Raw genomic sequence first — 18,898 nt, 5'->3', positions numbered from 1 at the left:
ACGCCAAACTGGAGAAGCAACTTGTAGCTAGGAACAATGTGAACCCAAGTAGAACCCAAGTGAGCTCCTCATGATCAGGAGGGTGACATCCTTCCTATGCTATTTGGGTTAACTGTCAAGTCCTGGGAGAGGTAGAGAAGATCCTTGCTGAGATGTCCCTCAGTGGACAAAACAAGAGAGAGCTGAAAAGTAACACTTTTCTCTGGAGCAGAAAGAGAATGCTATATTTCTGCAGGGGTTTCCCCTTTCATAGAGTGAAGCAAAAGAAGCAACATCTTAGGCCTGAGAAGCAGAGCTCTGCTAGGAAGCCCCGTTAAGAGGGGGCTGAGCAAAGCTCAGCTGTAACAGCTCTCCAGGAGAGGAGCAGGATTGCTATATCCTGCGGGGAGACCATCCCCCATAACATCTGGTATACCTTGACTTTTCTGTCAACTGTCCACTGAGACCTAGCTTTGGTCATGAAATGACTCTACACACAGGTGAAGAAAAAGCAGTCCAAGCATGGCTGGTGCCTTCCATGTAGGTTTGGATTGATTGGGATAAACTTCCAAACTCCCATGCTTCTGAGAATCTCTACAATGCATTGTTTGTTTAAAGCATATTTCAAAATTGCTTTCACTGATTATACTTCTTTAATCTTTTGTACATCTATATAATTGTATGTTGAGTATATTAAATTATATAATAACTCAATAGTTTCCACTGTATTGGCATGTATCATTCACTGCTAGAGCCATAAAAGATACAGTTGAGTTCCTTTGCATACATGAAACATCAGTAGTATTTAAACTGTTTGATCAGGGACAAGCAGACACACACACACACACACACACACACACACACACACACACACACAGAGAGAGAGAGAGAGAGAGAGAGAGAGAGAGACAGACAGACAGACAGACAGACAGACAGACAGACAGACAGACAGACACACGTCATCATTTGTATGTAGCAAGAAAGGCAAGAGCATGTGGAAGAAGTAGAGTGCACTGACCATTATTCCAGGCCATTGTATTACTCAGTTGGTGGTAAATGCTTGAGGAAAAAGTGGATTTTACTTTATGAAACCCTTGCTGTCTTTTCCAGGGAACTGTACTCAAGTAATAATAGATGCTCTGGACACAAATATGCTATCAGGGGCACTTTATTCAAGGAAAAGAGTAAAATAAGATCACTAGAGAGCTGAAGTCCTCCTGACTCAAGTTCAATTTGAGTAGAAAATCACATCTATCTGCCAGCACAGATTAAAATGACATCTCTCCAACTGGAGATGAAAACAGAAAAGGAAAAAAAAAACCACACACACACACACACACACACACACACACACACAGACACAGAGGCCCTGTCATGAACAGGGTGACATATACTAGCTCATCCTTGGAGATGGAGACTTGCAGTCTGTCCCACATGAACACATATCCTCACATCCCGCGTCTCCTGTTGACACTGCAACATTCACACATCATCTATATCAGGCACACAGAGCCTCCAACTCAAATGGTGTCCAAGTCTGGAGCATCAAGCCCAGTGCATTAGTGGACTCAAATATCACGTGCCCCCAGAAATGATGAAGGGTCTGAATCAGAGCACGGGAAACATTTGGAGAGTTACAGCTCTCCACATGCCGTAAATCAGAACTGGGGGAGTTTTAAGTTTAAACATCTCATCTTCTTTGCCCCTCGTATCAGACTTGATTTTTGTCCCTCTTTTCTTCTGATGCAGTCACCGCTATTGATCCAACTGCCTAGCACCAGTCACCAAGGCCAAATCAGGGGAAACACTGTAGCAGGCACAGGGTGGCAAGAGCAGAGGGGAAGGAAGGGTGAGTTTCCTCAGATGTCTCTGCCAGACCACTAATGGTGAGCAGGCCACAGTGTGAAGAACCAGGGAAAAACAGCCCACTCAAGTAAAAAGCTAATGCAGCTGCCAATTTGAAAATAAGTACGGTCTACTTTCGATTATCCACAAGTGGTTTAACCACAGGGCCTCCATCTTCCTGCACTCAACCTCAGTCTGGGCTAAAACCCAGACGTCAAGCAGAGCAGGGGTCTGCAAGCCTGAACCTTGTGTCTGCGTCGGAAGGTGTGGTCTCAGAGGTACAGAACTGTGGATGTCCTGTTACGAAGCAAGTCATAAAGTTCCCCTTTACAGAAACAGTGCAGTCTCTGTGAATGACCACTGATAATAAAAACTATGTTTGCATCCTTTTCCTGGTGCTATGGAAAATGTTGTTAAAATTCATAAGCAGATGCTGAGTAAATGAAAGACGGTGTCATGAGAAATGTTCACTCGTCCACTTATTCAAAGGGCTTTGTGGAGTCTTTACTATGCTATCTGCTAGGCACCATTCCAGACACTGTGCCTACCTCACGGGGCTCACAGTCCATGCTGGATAATACCATCCTCACGGTAAACATAATTTCCTCCATAGCTGTAAAGAACAATAAACCTTAGTGTAGACCTCAAAGATGACATGTAAGAACACCTTTCAATGGGTAAGAGGTGAAACTTCATCAGTGCGTGGGATCTGTCTTCGATGGTCTACCCCATCGCCTGCTCACTTGTCTCCTTCTAAGAGGAGATTTCTGTGTCAGCCATCATCCTTCCTTTCAAATCTCCTAAAGCATATAACCTCTTCCTGCTACAGCTAGGAACCCAACAACCCAATGTGCTCATTTAAATTCAAATCAGAAGTGGATAAGATGGATAAAGACCCAAACCTTCAGGGGAGTGCTCTCGAGTTTTAAAGTCAGGCTCCTTCCCCCAAAGTTTCTACTGTTTGGAATATGTAGGAGAAAATAGCTAAGGGAACTGTCTGCTGGCATCCCTGATGGATTTTAGATCTCTCTGAAATACCTTCAAAATAAGGTGATTCAAACTCTCAGAAAGTCAGGTCTCTTTATAAAATATAGTGAATAGTAAGATACTAAGACACAAAGGTTAATAAAACTAAGTAGTTCATGAATGTTGTTTTCTTGTTCTCATTTAAAAACAGTTATATTTAATATCATCACCAAATAAACAGTAATTTGGCAAATTATTTCTGGATTGTGACCAAGTGCTGCTTTGAAAACCAAGAAAACCACTGAATCCAAATTTCCATATTAAGACAGCTTCACTACATTTCAGTAACTGAGTAACACAACGGTGTCTTTCTTATCTTGCCTTTAAAATTGAGGACTAGGTTGGGGTGTGGCTCAGTGGTGGAGTGCATAAGGCCTCTGTCTGATTTCTATCACTACAGGGAAGAGGGGAGAGAGTGGGTTTCTTCCCTAGGTTATCATCAGAAACCTCCTCAAAAGCAATAGTTCTAGGTATCTTTGTAGCTCTAGGTAGCCTTTGATAATGGTGCAGCTCACTCAACCAGACAAGTAGGGAGGCTATACTGATACCTATAAGCCACAAGTGTACAAACTTACTTCCTAATCCATCATGCTCCTGCAATCTATTTCCTTACTTGAAATTTATTGCTATAAATACAGAGAATGAAAAATGTGAAACGATGCCAGCTCAGCCGTCACGCCGGTTCCAATCCTTGGCTAAATTTATGCATTTCTCTGGTTTGTTTAAATGCCAAAGACTTAGGCACACCAGAAAGATATTACTCTTTTCTGTTTGGTGAAGAAGCCCCACCTGCCCACTGCATGCAGATGGAAGCACAAGAGAGCCAAGGGCAAAAAGATAAAAATGTGCACTCCGCAGATGAGACGAGCAGGCTTCAGACGCCCAGTCAGAAAGGCACGAAGCACGAGTCGTCTTTGGAAATCTTGTACCTTTCCAAAGCTGTGGCCATTTTTCTAGCCTTTGTCCAGTGGATTTCTTTCTTTTAATTTATTTAGTTTTGTTTTGTTTCTTTCTGTGTGTTTGATTTAGATCTTGTAGTGCTGGGGGTTAAAGCCAAGGCCCTACACATGCTAGGCAAGTAAGCGCTACTACTGATCTACATCCCCAAACCAACCTAGATAAACTCAACAAACGAAGGGCTAGAGCCTAGCCTCGTAGCAGAGGGTTTGCCTAGCCTGCACAAGGCCCCGACTTTCATCCCTGACTCCAAAGAAGTGTTTTTAAAAATTTTTTTTTGTTTTAATGTTAACGGAATGAAGTGTGATTCTGCATGAGACATGTCAGAGACAAATGGACCATACCAGAAACCATCCATAAAGATAAACTCAATAGAAAGTAATCTTTGGGCTCTAGAATCACAAGAAGTACAACAAACTTAGCATATGTCTAACAGTCTTCCATCCTCTTATGTTTTAAGCTGATGATCTGAGCCCCAAGGATAAATGTCCTTGGACAGAAGGGTGTACTCAAGCTTGGAGTTGATAAAAAAACAACCTTTTTCTGCATCCACGAAGACCACAGCACAGTGTATCAGAGTAGTCTCCTTGGTTAACTACCATTGGGCAATGTGGAAATTTCTTTCAGCTCACTCACCTTCCTTTGTAATCTTATTTCACTTAAAGGAAACCACCTTTCGTATTAAAGTTGAGATCACCCTGGGCTAAGAAACTCAAAGCCATTACATTCTCCCCTCCTACCCCTCGCCCCCGGGAATTCTGATATCCTTATTTTTATATCCACTCACATTGTTCAGCTAACATCAGTTTCTGTCCTATAACACATTGATTTAGTGTGAACAGACTTTTGAAGTAGATATATTTTCATAGTCATAAATGTCTAACATTATACTAATAAAAAATGTCTGAGAGGAAGTACATTAGGATGTTAATTTTTTGGCATGGTAGAATATACAGGACTTCAATTCTTTATATTTTGAGAATCCACAATGATCTCAGGTTACTTTTTAAAGATTTATTTTTTAAGTATTAATTATAAGGATGCGTGTATGTTGATGTGTGTGTTTGTGCACATGTGTGCAAGTACCCTCAAAGACCAGGAGAGGGTGTCAGAGGCCCTGGAGCTGGAGTTAACAGACAGTTGTAAGCCACTGGATGTGGTGTTGGGAATTGGTAACACAAGAGCAGCAAGCACTCTTAACCTCGGAATCTATCTTTCTAGCCCCTCCATATTTTTGGGGGGTGGGGGCAGGTTTCGAGACAGGGTTTTTCTGTACTGTTTTTGGTGCCTGCCCTGGATCTCACTCTGTAGACCGCAGTGCTGGGATTAAAGGCATGTGCCACCACCATCCGGCTCCATATTTATTTTTAAGATAAATTTTTTTTATATAAAATTACTTCTTCAGAGTTTACATACATACTCTGATATATACCTTGAAGGCTGTACAATCATTATCTTTGCAGGGATTATATGAAAAATAATTTGAAGTCACACAAAATAAATAAATAATGCACAAAACTAATTGGGGGGGGGGAATGTTCGGCCTTAGACGGTTGTTGATGGTTCCCAAAACAGTTAATGGACACACAAATAACGTAAGTGCTAAATGAACAGGTTTTGTTTTTCTGAAGTGAAACCTATAAATGCAACAGAAAACATACTTTCCTGAGTATTTTTCTCTGAAAAATCAGTGTTCACTCAATATCATAGAAAGAAGTGAACAAATTTCTGACATTTAAAAAAAAATGTAGGTTTTTGTTTGTAAGTTTCCTTAATTTGGAGACTCTTGGGGGTCCATTTCCCAGGTTTCCCCAACGTGAGAGGGAATTCTGCCCCGGTAGGAAACGCCTGGAATGAATTCCCTGTAATTTGGTCCTCTAATCAAAAGGGCCATGGCTAGGGTGATCTTCACTCAGAATTTTTCCTAGATGTGTCAGAAATCAAGTATCTTTAACTGCCCGCTACCAAATCACCAAGAAACCAACCATGTCTGATCTGAGCCCCATTTAAAGGTCTTACGTTTTGAACTCCGGGCATTCTTATTAAAATTTTTAAAGCACAGCCAAGAATAAAGCTTAATGTGTATTTTACGAAAATTAACTAGGGAAAGGCATGAATGGCAAGGCAGCCCGGTTAGGAGAAGAATGCGAAGCCTCTCCCTGTGTGGGAGATCCAGTGCTGTGTGCCCTGCAGCGGTCTTCCTGAGGCTCCTAACCCTGAGGTGCATCTGCTCCACCCTTCCTACTTGGCCGATAAGGTAGCTTATCCAAGGTCACCTTCCACAGCTTCAAACCCGTGCATTCCTGATTCCAGAGACTGTTTCCCTCTGAACTAAAAAAATTAAGAGTTTGGTTCTTTTCAAAACTAAAAACCAAGCATAAGGACAAATGATTTATTGTGTAATATTTTCTTCATATTTTTCAAGATCTACGCAGTCCTCCCTCCCCTGCTGAGCACGATGTACAGGGCACAGACCATACTTTCCAAAGCTAGTGATTAGAAACAATGTGGCAAAAAGAATGATAATCTACATAGACTTGTTGCAAAGACTTTTTCAGGGGCACAAGAACAAGATTCCGATCATGATGTTTGTGAGAAGAAAAAGAGCAAAGAATGGCCAGTTAGAGTGAAGCGGGGAGGAGCCAAGGGGCCTTGTTTAGCTGAATGCTTAAGAAAGCCCTTACCTGATCCTGCAACAGACAAGTTGGTATGCTGGAGTGCTGCTCCCTTTGGGGGCAGGGTTTGAACAGTGTAGATAGTGCTTGTAAAGCCACACACACAGCTACTGAAGTAAAAACCACCCATTTTGTCCAAAATGCAACGCAGGGATGATTAACATGTAATGTTGTTCTACTTTAAAACAATATTTTTTTTTTTCCTGACTAAAAAAGGACCTGGTCCTGTGCAGAGCGGGCAGAGGTTTTCCACGCATGAATGGCTTTCCTGGTGATGTCAGAAGTCCCACTTCACACAAGACAGAGCTCTAGGAATCCCATCTGGGTACATCTGAACGGTGCTTTTGTGGTCAGAGCGAGTGCCCACAACCACATATTTCCTGGGACTCCGCCCACCCGTACACTATCAACTGAACCCTGAAGGCCTGAGGAGTACAGGTCTGTTTACAATGACAATCACCAGCCTGGGGAGTTGGGAGGGACTTACCTATAAATGAGATTAGGGATGTTTCTTAGATAAAACCATTAAAGTAGGGCTGTGGCTGTAGCTCCACTGATACACGTGCTTCCATAGACTACAGAAAGGGGGCGGAGCCTTAGCTTTGCAGAGTCAAGTGTTCCAGTACCTGTCTGTGTCTTTGTCACACAGCCAGTTCAAGGCCAGTCTGCGATACATGAGACCCTGTCTTACAAAGAAGAGGAAGACAAAGAACAGGAAGAGGAAAAGGCGGCAGCAGCAGCTGAAAGACAATCATCTACACAACAGTTTCTTGTGCACAACTCTAAGTTGCCTTGTGGTTTTGTTTCTAAGTTCAAAAGTCCTGGGGCTAGACAAAATCTGCATATATATTTAATAAGTATTGTTTATTACTCAGGAATAGTTTCCCATCTTCTACTTAAATTTGAGAAAAATAAAAGCAAAGAAAAAATATCATGTATTCTCTCAAAGCAATACTTCATTGAAGTTTATTTCAAAATAGTTTTAGTTATACACAATTTATCAAATATATGTTCTTATCCAATTTTCTAACCCAACCCAGCTATGAAATTCAGAACTCCCTCCCTCCCAGAGACAGAAATCCCAGCCCCTTCACAGTTCAGACCATTGGTGGCCTTTTTGATTGTCATAATGATCTTCACACTAAGTGACTCCTGTCTATTCTCTAATCCCCATTAGTCCTAGATGCACATCGAAAGACGCATTTTCAATAACAGTCAGAATAGCAAGGGTGTTAAACCAATGCAACGTTCTACAAATCAGTCATGTGCATGCTCGTGTGTGTGTGTGTGTGTGTGTGTGTGTGTGTGTGTGTTGCCATGGGGTGGGTTTAGCGAGCAAAAGTGAACAGAAAATAATTGTTCCAAAAGACAGAAGTGAAATGAATGGGTAGTTCTAAGACACCCCCCACCCCCACCCCTTAGTAAGTAGTCAATGAATCTATTTATTACCTATTTTGTTAGTTCTGTTTTGTTTTTGTTGTGTTTGTTTCTTTGTTTTTGAGTCAGTCTAACTCTCAGGTTATCCAGGCTGGTCTTGAACTCATGGTTTTAGCAGGTCCTCCTTCCTCAGCTGACCAAGTAGAGGGGACTAGAGCCATACACTACCATAGGTAGCCTATACCTTGCATCTTAAAAGCAGTTTTAGGTAACAGTCTAATGTCAAAGAATCTCCATGTGTTCAAAGGCTGCACATAGAAATGAGACAAGTTGCATCTGTGAGGCCACCTGACAAGAATTATCATGGTTGTGAACAAGAGTCTTCAGGCCACCTTTCCAACATGAGAGCTAAGATGTCAGCCATGGGCTTCAGTTCAAAACCCATGGAAGCTCTTCTATTTTCTGTCAAGGCTACCACAGTGAAACTAGCCTGGTCAGGGGAACTGTGAGCATAAGGGTGGTCTTTGTGGCTCTTTCTTCATGTCAAGCCTGTTACCACCCAGAGGGGCATCTCAGAAAGAAATTCTGCATCCAACGTGATAATATTCAGTGTGCTGGCAAGACTGTTTCTGTATGAATACAAAATATTAAAAAAAGAAAACATTTGTATTCGTTTTTTAAAGGGTTATATAAGTGAGTTTTGTGTTTTAAAAAGTTAGAAAATAAAAAAGAATAAAAGCTCATTGTGTGGCCACTGTTGAATATCATAAAGTGGTGACCCTATAGAATACTGTGCCAAGGCTAAGGCACTGGAAGAGACACTAGCCCACAAATCTTAGTTCTGCCTCTTTCCTTTAATGTATATGTATCTGTGTTATGTGTGCACTCATGTGTGTCTGCCTGTGTGTGGGCACATATATGTGTGCAGGTACATGTGCACATGTGTGTGCATGTGTATAGAAACCTGAGGTTGAAGCCAGGAGTTCCCTTGATTGCTTTCCATTGGGGTAGGGTCTCTCAACTGATTAACTAGCTAACCAGCTTGCGAGGGATCCCCTGTCTCTGCCTTCTGAATGCTAGAATTTGAGGTGGGCTGCTGTGCCTGCACAGCATTAATGTGGGTTCTGGGGTTCTGAACCCTAGTCCTCACACCATGCACTGAACACTCTCCCTACTGAGCCATCCCTTAGCTCAGTCATGGGCCAACTCTGCCTGGTCCTATAACTTTCTGATTTCTGCTTTCACTGTTAGAAAAGAAGACATCAGATCCAGTAACAAGCTCATGGCCAGGAGCTCCAAATATTGTTGATTTCTACAATCTTCAACACTTTGATACCATGACTAATACATCTATGAGAAAGTCTCACCTCTAAGCTAACTTCTTAAACAAACATGAAGGCACATGAGCTTCATGATAAGACATACCACCTAAATAAGGAAAATCTGTTCATAGACTTGAGAAAATGGAGCCACTGTATATGACAGCTTTCTAAACTTTGGGTTTCAACCCCACATAGGGTTATATTAGTGAATGTGGGGATCACAAAAATTTGGCAATAAGCAAAAGGGATTTGAATCCACAATAACCAAAAATTAACACAAAATCGAATGTACAATACATCTGAGTGTCTAATGTGTGGCATTACACGACTTCACTGCAGCCTTGGTTCTGAACACACAGCATTCCCATTCTGCACTGCAATTGTGGTCACACCACACAACATCCATGAACACTGACTGAAACACTGCAGCTCAGATCGAAGACTACTGTGCAGTATCAATACCAGCATTTTTACTGTCCTACAAATGTTCTACTCCTATAAAATCATAGTAGAAAACAAATTTTAATTTCATAAATCATTTAATGAATTGGACTTGGGATTAGGACAGGATTACCAACAATTTCTAAAATGGTCCTCAACACATTTTTGCATTATCCATGTGTGTTTCTGCAAGGTGGCATTCTCAGCACTGATGATCATAAAACCAAGGTCTCAATCAACTTGGGAAGTACTGAAGATACTCTGCACCTACCGTAATATGTTCAACAAGATTTAATTCCTTATGTAAAAGCACAAAAGCACTCTCATCTCATTAGTACGGAATGTGATTTTTATCTTTAATAAATGTTAAATTATATATATGCCAAAGAATTGTTAAAGTTATGATTTATTATAAGTGAACACTTGGTTCTATATTTTTTATATATCAATATGGCCAAGATATGTAAATTTTCTCAGGCAAAAAGGGGTCAGGAGTGGACAAAGGCCTTGTTCTCCATCATGTAGGCCAGGCCTTACTAACATTCTTAGGCAGCTGAATATACCATGACAAATGCAGTGCACTTATATGATCCTAAGTAAACTCATCCATGTATTTATGCTTCAGATTCCTCATCTGCAGAATGGGTACCATTACAACCTAACTGAATTGACAACAATATAAATTTATGTTTGGCCTTGGGGTTTAAATCAACTGATATGTCCTAGAATTTGCCTAGCACCACTAACCTTTCTCAACAAAGTAAAGACTATTTGAGCCAATAAAATACAGTGTTACTGGCCAGAATGGTGAAAGCCAAGAACCAGTTGCCGAAGTGATGGAATGAACAAATTATTAGAGAAAAAAGCTTGTCCTAAATGTTTGCAGCATCACTGAGCATATGTCAGAAGAATGTTCACACAGCAACAGGATGGATGGGAAGCAAGAAAAGCAGCCGAGTTTGTTCTACTGAAGTCAAGGTCAATGTCTAATCTCCAAATAGCTTCTTTATCTTCAGTAACCATATCAACTCAATGGCCACAGTGAGCTACAGCAAATATAGCACAAAACTCACAGCTAGAAATGAAATCAAACGTTAGTGCATTCTGCTCCTTTGCCATCCAAGGACCGAGGATGGAGCCACATGCAATGAAATCTTCTTAGCCATCCAGGCTTGCACACAAAGGGCTTTCATTATTTTCTGACAGGAAGTTTTCCTGCTATGCTATATGTCAGGTAGTACCTCAGAATTATTTTACATGCACACCCTAACTCCAAATGTATGCATGGATGAGACTGTGCATAGGAAACTCTATATTCCAGAACTGCTTTCTAGAACCTGGATGTGAATCAACTTGAGTTGAGTAACTTCTAGTACCCCAGCTAACTGGACTCAGTTCACTCATCAAAACCTAATTTTAATTTTGATCCTTTGAGCCCATGTCAAAGTGAGAACCTAAGACAGCTGAATAATGAGAGGCTCTTCTGTACCAAACCCACTTCAAGAATGTCGCCAGAAGAGTGGGTGGCACATCAAGGAGCACAGAGAAGAGCCCCCACTCAAGTTCATCTTAGAAATTGCTTGGTTAGTGTCATCCAGCAACTTTTGGGATATAGGGGGGACAGAGCATGGGGGGACAGAACATCAGGGAGGAAACAGGAGGCCCTCTTGTCAAAGTGACAAGAGCAAGTCATACCACAGCAAGCATGTACCCTTAAAAAGATGACCCGAATACAGATTTTACTGTCCAGTGGCCCAACTGGAGCTTGGCAAATGGTTCAAACATTTGGACAGGATCATTTTCCTAAATGTACTTTTAGCATTTAAAGACCTAGGCCCTTCCAAAAATATTTTTTTCTTTCCATTTTTTTTCTTTAAGTCAATCTGAATAGCAGTTATTGAGCATTCACTGTTACAAAGAACTGTCACAAGCACTAAGAAAACATGGTCCCAGTGTTCAAGAAAACACAGCCTGGTGGAGATGAATTCACACACAACTGACTATCATGTAAGCCAGACATAGCTAGCATAAGGCAACGTAAGCCATGTGTGATGGTAAAAGGAAGAAGTAAGTAGGCTAACCAAGGAAGGATGGACAGAAGAGCAGGCATTCCCTTTCTTGTTCCAGAAAATATCTAGGGCAGCATGAAGGCTAAGCAGGACTTCAACAGGCAGAGGAAGTCCCCGGGTAGCCCAGTAGAAGAGCCCAGAAGAAGGAGGCAGACATATTGGTCACAGAGATATCTGTTTTACAACATGGAGTGGGTAAATGTTCTCATGGACCTTTACCTCTGCTATGCACTATGGGCACCTTAAGTGTCAGCACCCATGCCTTTTCCTTTAATAGTATCGCTGATAGGCTCAAAAGATTCTTGGGCTCTTTCCAATATAATGTTTGCCTATAATGTCTTCTCCACGGCTTGACTCCTTCATTTAGACAGGGCAGGTTTTAACATGTGGCTCACGGAGAAAAGTGAAACCACAGGCACCAGCAGAACTCAGAATAAAAAACACATTTTGAAATAAAATAAAGGTTAAGCTCTCACACCAGCAGACCTTGCTTGATCAGCAAAAATGTAGGTGTTAACAGGAAATCGCTATATTGTGTAATCCCCATTTCACCCTCCACAAAATTGCTCTGTAATTCGAAAGAAGTGAAGCAACAATTGGATGGATGACCAGTTTTGGTTGTTTACATAGTTTAATGCACAAATGTGCAGTTTCCATGGCTTTCAGAATGACGTGATTTACATGAAGCTCCAACGATAAATAAAGTTGAAGTGCTGCATTATAGTTAGCATATGGTGAAATTTGAAGCGAAGCTCTTTCACCCACTCCCTAAAATATATTTAAAATAGTCTCCCCATCAGGGGCCTTCATTTTTTTTTTAACACCGTGCTAATTCTTCTCTTGTGCAAACATAAGTTTTTTAATAAAGAGTGGAAAACAAAACACAACAATAACAAAAAGTATTCCTTGCATGCTAATCCCAGAGTGATCAGTGACAACTGAGTAAACTTTACAGATGTCTATAACCTTGTCATTTGAAAACTTAGTTATGGACATAATACTCTTGAACCACCTGGCATGACAGAACATCCAGGATAAGGTTATCAGGTCATTTGTAACAAATTTCACAAGCATACCTTTGGGAGAATGTGCACATAAGCCTTACACACTGTCAACCCCCTACAAATGCTTCCAGAGGGGATTTATACAGGCGGTTGGACTTCTAAGTCTTAAGAAACATCTTCTGTTTTAATATTTAATTTTATTTATGTGTATATATGTACGTCTCACATATATATATGTGTGTGCTACCTGTGTGCAGGTGCCCATACAGGCAAAAAGAAGGTACCAGATTGTCCTTGAAGCTGGAGTTACAGGCAGTTGTAACTTGCCTAAAATGGTGCTGGGAACCAGTTCCTTAAAAACATATTGAATGTGAGGACAAGGTCAATTTTTTTTTTCTTAGTCTTTCCCCAAATGTCACTACAGTGTCTTTCCTTTTGCTTAGACTTCGTTTAAAGGACCACCTTAAAGGACCACTGATGAAGTTTAGGACCATCTGTTTATTATGCAGCGAGAGAACAGTTAAGCTCCATTTTACCAAAACTAGGAAACAAGGCACAAAAATGTAATCTCTAGCCACACTTGCTATTTTGGAACACTGAGCAATTGTCCTGCTCTGGATGCTATGTGAGTCCCAAACCAGGGAAGATGGGACTGCATCTCAATTCCCCCTAACAAAGTAAAGATATTACAGTTCATTTCTTAAACAGATTATCTTACACTTGAGAGTCTCATTCATTAAAACCATCATTGATAAATAGCAATACGTGGGTATTTGTGTATGTGTGAGCATACATGTGTAGATGCAAGCATCACAGTCCATGTATGGAGGTCAAAGAACAACGTAACAGAAGTCAGTTCTCTCCTTCCACCATGTGGGTTCCAGAGAGGGAACTCATGTTACCGGCCTGGCAGCAAAGCGTTTGTGCTCAGTGAGTCATCTCACCAGCCCAATACTCAAGTGTCTCATAGAACACTCTTAGTTGGGAAATGGATCCTGGAGCTAGATGACAGTTTTCATTTCCAGCTGCATTTCTATTCACACCTACAATCTACAAATCTTTAACCTAAAATCCTCTGTGCAGAAACTCATTAAAACACTGTCCTGAAAGGACATCACGACACCCTTGCTTTCCCTTTGCCTAATGACTCAAGACCTCTCTCATAAATAGATTCTAATTAAATTATGCTCTCTCATGCAGTCCATGTGTAACTGTACCAAATACTCTTGACAGCTGATACTCCATTAAACAGCTCTCACTTCCTGCTTTCCTTTCTTCTTTCCTCTCCTCTCCTCAGTTTTTGAGTCAGGAATCTTGGCTGACAAACACTATTTTTAAGAATTTGTCCTAAGCTTTCATCAAATTATATTTTACTTATTATGACATATAAAACACAAAAGACTCAAGGAAATTTATCACTTTGAATACTTCATAATGCTTGGTGGAAAAAAAGGAGATGGATAGGTTAACAGGTTTTTCGTCTTCTTTCCAAGTAGGGATGCTGTAGAGGTGAGGATGCATCAACTAAAATCATCATGATGTGTCTTGCAAAAGTTATCGGCAAGGGTGTTCTGTAGAGGTAAAAGATACTGATTCTTTAGGTTGTCGGGGTATATGGTACAAAGGGTACTGATGGGTAAAAGCCAGACGTAAGAAATAATTTGAAATCTTAGCACATACCATGGTTTATGATGTGACTCACATTGGAATTTCCTATTTAAAAAATGTAGATGAAATGGTTGCTTCTCCTTGCATGCTTTGCCGTGTCTCTCAGTCGCTTTACAGAGCAGACAGGAACTTTACAGAAGTGCGCTCATTTGTAGTTAAAAGGTTGTGAGTGAGACAGCCTGGGCACTACTACTCCCTTTTCTCATCCACACTGCCCCTGTTCAAAACACTGCCATTCTCACTAGATGCTGTGAAGATTTCTGAAGGCGGTGGCTTGTTTACTTGGCTTTCCTCATTTCTTTCTGCCAGTACTTTAAGGTGAGTACATGATTAATTGTGTGGCTGTGATAATCCACTGGACTGCATATGCAGTTGTTGAAATATAATGAAGTTGGTGTGTTTTGTCTGCTCAATGCAATCACCATCATAGACTTTGTGATACTATTTATTTTAGAGATCCCATTTCACAGCACGGGCTCAACTAGTAACTGCTAACCAACACACAAATCATCAAGGAGATTCATTATAGTAAGTCAGAGGCTATAAAGAAAGGTAGGTCAATGGTCTAACACTAGTATTTCCTGTAGATTGGATCAATTAATCTTACTTGGGGAAAAGACCTTTTTTCTATGAGCTGTAAAATGTGATGGTTCATTTTATTCATTTATTTTGTGCGTGTATGGCATTGGGCCTTGTACATAATAGGTAAGTGCTCTGGCACTAAGTTGCCTCCCCAGCCCTTCATGGTTAATTTTAGCTATCATATACTGGGTTCTTCCAATGTTTTAGGAGGAGCATTCAAAGTGCTTTACACAAATTAACGCATACTATGATCCTTGTCATACAAATAAGAAAATTGCAGCCCAGAAATGTTATGGTGCCTGCTCAAGACTGCATTGCTAATAAAGAACAGTTGAGGTCTGAAGCCCCAGGTGAGATCTGGAGTCTGAAACACTAGTAGACCATGCTGCTTCCTATGGGCAATGACCTGACTCTCAACAGTGAGGATGAAAACCACAGAGATTCCATTTATGTAGAAGTGTGTCCTTGCTATTAACCACGAAGTTATAAGTAAATAAATATGTTCCATAGCACACATTTGAGCAGCCATAGATGTCATTTTTAACAATAATGTCCTCATAAAGGTGAATGCTGGACTGCATCAGAGATTTAAAGTAAGCCACAGTTAGAGCTGGCAGGGTGGCATTTACTCACAGTCCCAGAGTCTCAGGAGGCTGAAATAGGCGTAGAGTTGGATCCCAGCCGTTTAAGCCTTGCTGAACAATATAGTAAGATTTCATTTCAAAAAATAAATTAATAACTAAGTAAGCCACAGGTATAACTTTTCCATGAGACAGTACTACTTCCAACCTGAGTGAAGATGAAAATACCTGTTGTCACCACTCAAGGTCTGTATGAAATGGGTTACATAACCCTAGTTCAATTGCTGAAGCATATGACTGAAACTTATACAGGATGAGTATTTCTAAACCTAAAATCCAAAATCTGAAGTGCTACAAACTATCAAACATTCTACGCACCAATAGAGTCACAAGTGGAAAATTCCACATCTGATTTTACATGACAGATTGTAACTAAGATGCATGTGCATTAAAAATGCTGTCTAAAATTGCCTATAGGTTTTACATATATGCATATGTCTACACACACGTGCACGCGCGCGCACGCACACACACGCACACGTGTGTGCACACACATACACATACACACACACACTCACACACACACACACATCATAAATGAATTTGAATTTTAGATTTGGGTTTTATCCCCCAAGGTATCTCATCATGTATGTGCAACTATTCCAAAGTTAAAAAAAAAAATACCTGAGACACTTATGATTCTGATCATTTGGATAAAAGATACTCAGCCTGTATACACAAAAATATATAATTAGGGGAGACATCACTTGTTTAGGGAACTATGACTAGAACAAGCCAAAAACAAAATGCACAAACAAAAAATCTTCCCCTGAAGGACACAACATGAGATGCATATTTTAATCAAGCAGATCTGGGTTCAAGTCTTAGTTTCTCTATGCTAAATGTGGTTCAGGAAATTATGCCCCAAGTAAGCACCGAACACTTGTGTCTACAATGAGGATATAAGCCGTACAGTAGCAGAAGGGTGAGAACCGAATCGGGGCTCACAGGTACACAGCTCTGAATTCTCCTTAGTTCTGCAAAGGAACAATAACTGACGACAATTTACAGAGGATACTGGCAACCAACAGCACATCTCCCTGGATTTGTACACAGAGAGATATTTCTTTAGGATTCTTTTGCTGCTGTTTTCTAGAAGGGCTCAGTTACATTCTTTTTTACAAAATTTGAGACTTATACATCCAGTAGTAGACGTACACAAAAAGAGAGGATAGAGACATGCCTTCAGGTTGTCTCTTCTCAAAATACAACTGCATCTCATAGTAAACCCCTTTCCAAAATTGTATACTACGCTTAAGGGACAGTAATAGTCACTTTTCAACTGAGAAGACAGTGAGCCCAGCCTGGAGTAATATGTGTGAGCCAGAATGGAATGGAAACCAGGAGACACATGGCTGGTTGTCAGAATCCTAGTCAAGGGCACCAGCCATGATTCTTCACACCCATCCTCTTCCCTTAAGATAGTAAGTAGTTTTACTTCCAAAGAGGAGGTGAGAGAATTTCAGAGTGATGTTTTTCCCCCCCATGGGGAAAGGCCGTTTTCCAATCCATTCCTAAGCATGGCAGGCATAATACTACAGAGATGCCGGGAGATTCTGGGGTGGTGAGGTCCCTGCCTTTGAAGCAAGCCAGCCAGCAAACACAAATGCATGCAATTTGAAATTTTAATTAGGGTGCCATGTGCTGGTGACATATGGCGACATGCTGACAGCTGGGTGTCCAGGTTCAGGAACAGACCTGGGTTCTGAAGTCACAGTTGGCAGAAGCAAAGTTCTCTGCTTGTGCGCTAGGTGCTAGTGTGCCTGGAAAGTGTGTTGCCAACATCCCCTGCTACCCCGCATCACCATCCTGCCATTTACAGACGCTGTCTTTAGAGGACCACCACTGCAGCTCAGACACGCAGTGAAACAAAGATGAAGAGAAACAAGAAGATTAAAATCCGATCCCAGTCCAGGCTGGATCAGAGTCCAGGCTGAACCACGTTCCTAAACAGCGCAGGCATTGATCTTTGGTGGACCTGGGACTCTCATACTCGTCCTTGCAGAGGGTGCTCTCTGTGGCATGAGGAGAAAGAGCGGTTACCTGTTCCAAAGTGCAAAGGAATGAAGCTCTTTGACACTGCCAAATGTGATTTAAAATTAGGTGGCAGACGTCAGAAGATGAATCATGTGAGGTATGGAAACTGGATCAAAACAGTTTAAGACAACTTGTTAAGCATTCAAAGTCTAGCTTGTTAACTTTTGTCTTCTCTCAGAATTTTTCTTCTGTGATGAATTAATAGTGGTCAGTTTGACCTTTGAAGCTCAGCAAGCTGCCTGAAAATGTCTCTAAATGGGTTAATGAATTGCCTTGTGGTGCTTCCACCCCCTCTGCCTGTCCCTCTCTGACTATTTACTGTGTGGGAAGTGGGAATAGTTTGAGTGTACTGTTTCCAGGCAAGCCCGGGATCCACCAGGAGCGAACTGAGGCTTCTCAGCCACACTGTGCATCAACAGGGCCATTTTTTGGATCCTTTTTTACATATAGACTTTGGAAACATAACCTTTGATTACACAGGACTATAGTAATGAGTAGACCAAGCTGGCCCTTCCGTGTCTCTCTGGAAATTTGAGTTTCTAACCATCAAGCCATGAAATTCTTCTGGAATAATATAAATATTGGCACCAAATCTCCCTCTCTCTTGCATTCTGAATCACTGAGTGGATTTAAGGTAGACTTGTCACTGGGGTAGAAATTCAATATATACCAACAAGATTAAAAGCAAGCATTTTAATGCTTTCCCTCGCCCCCTGCCCCAGTTTTAAACAGTATAAACTATTTCACTTTATTTTTACTATCAGTATTATTATAAGGTTGCAGAAAAATACAGTCATAACACATTCTACTTGTAGTTAATTTTTGGAAAGAGGCAAAACGAACTGAAAATAAATATTAGCCATTTCAGGTTTTAGACAACATTGTTGGACAACATAGACACCCACATTTACACCCCTAGCTGGAATCCCAGTAACTGGTTTGGACAGCAAATACACATGTGTATATATCTACCCTTCAAAACAAAGCATGCTGATTCGAAGAGCATGACCTCTGGGCAGCTCCTCTGGCTTTCAGATCTGCTCTCCCCTGAGAAATGTGGCTGGAGGCTCCTGTAAGAGCAGCAGAGAAGCCACACACAAGCATTTGCCCAATTCCAGATATACTTCACATTTATCTCAAGCCAGCTTTTACTATGTTAATATGAAGATTCCTTTACCTCAGAAGAAGGGGCCCACTGCCATGAAACAGGAAGTCACAAGGTACTTCTTCATGATATGATGCTGAGAGGCATACAGTTTTTGCTATGCTAAAGTG

The 18,898-nt window shown here is 41.0% G+C and overlaps 1 protein-coding gene across 3 annotated transcripts in view; it reads right to left on the bottom strand.

Annotated features, from left to right (window-relative positions):
* The window catches only part of Nfia (nuclear factor I A), a 344,021-nt gene that overhangs the window by 221,199 nt on the left and 103,924 nt on the right, over positions 1-18,898 (bottom strand). The window lies entirely within an intron of this gene.

Source organism: Peromyscus eremicus, chromosome 2 (genome assembly GCF_949786415.1).
Source record: "Peromyscus eremicus chromosome 2, PerEre_H2_v1, whole genome shotgun sequence".
In the NCBI taxonomy this organism is placed as follows: Eukaryota; Metazoa; Chordata; class Mammalia; order Rodentia; family Cricetidae; genus Peromyscus; species Peromyscus eremicus.
The sequence above is the reverse complement of the archived record's forward strand: the minus strand, read 5'-3'. Positions and strand labels throughout refer to the sequence as shown.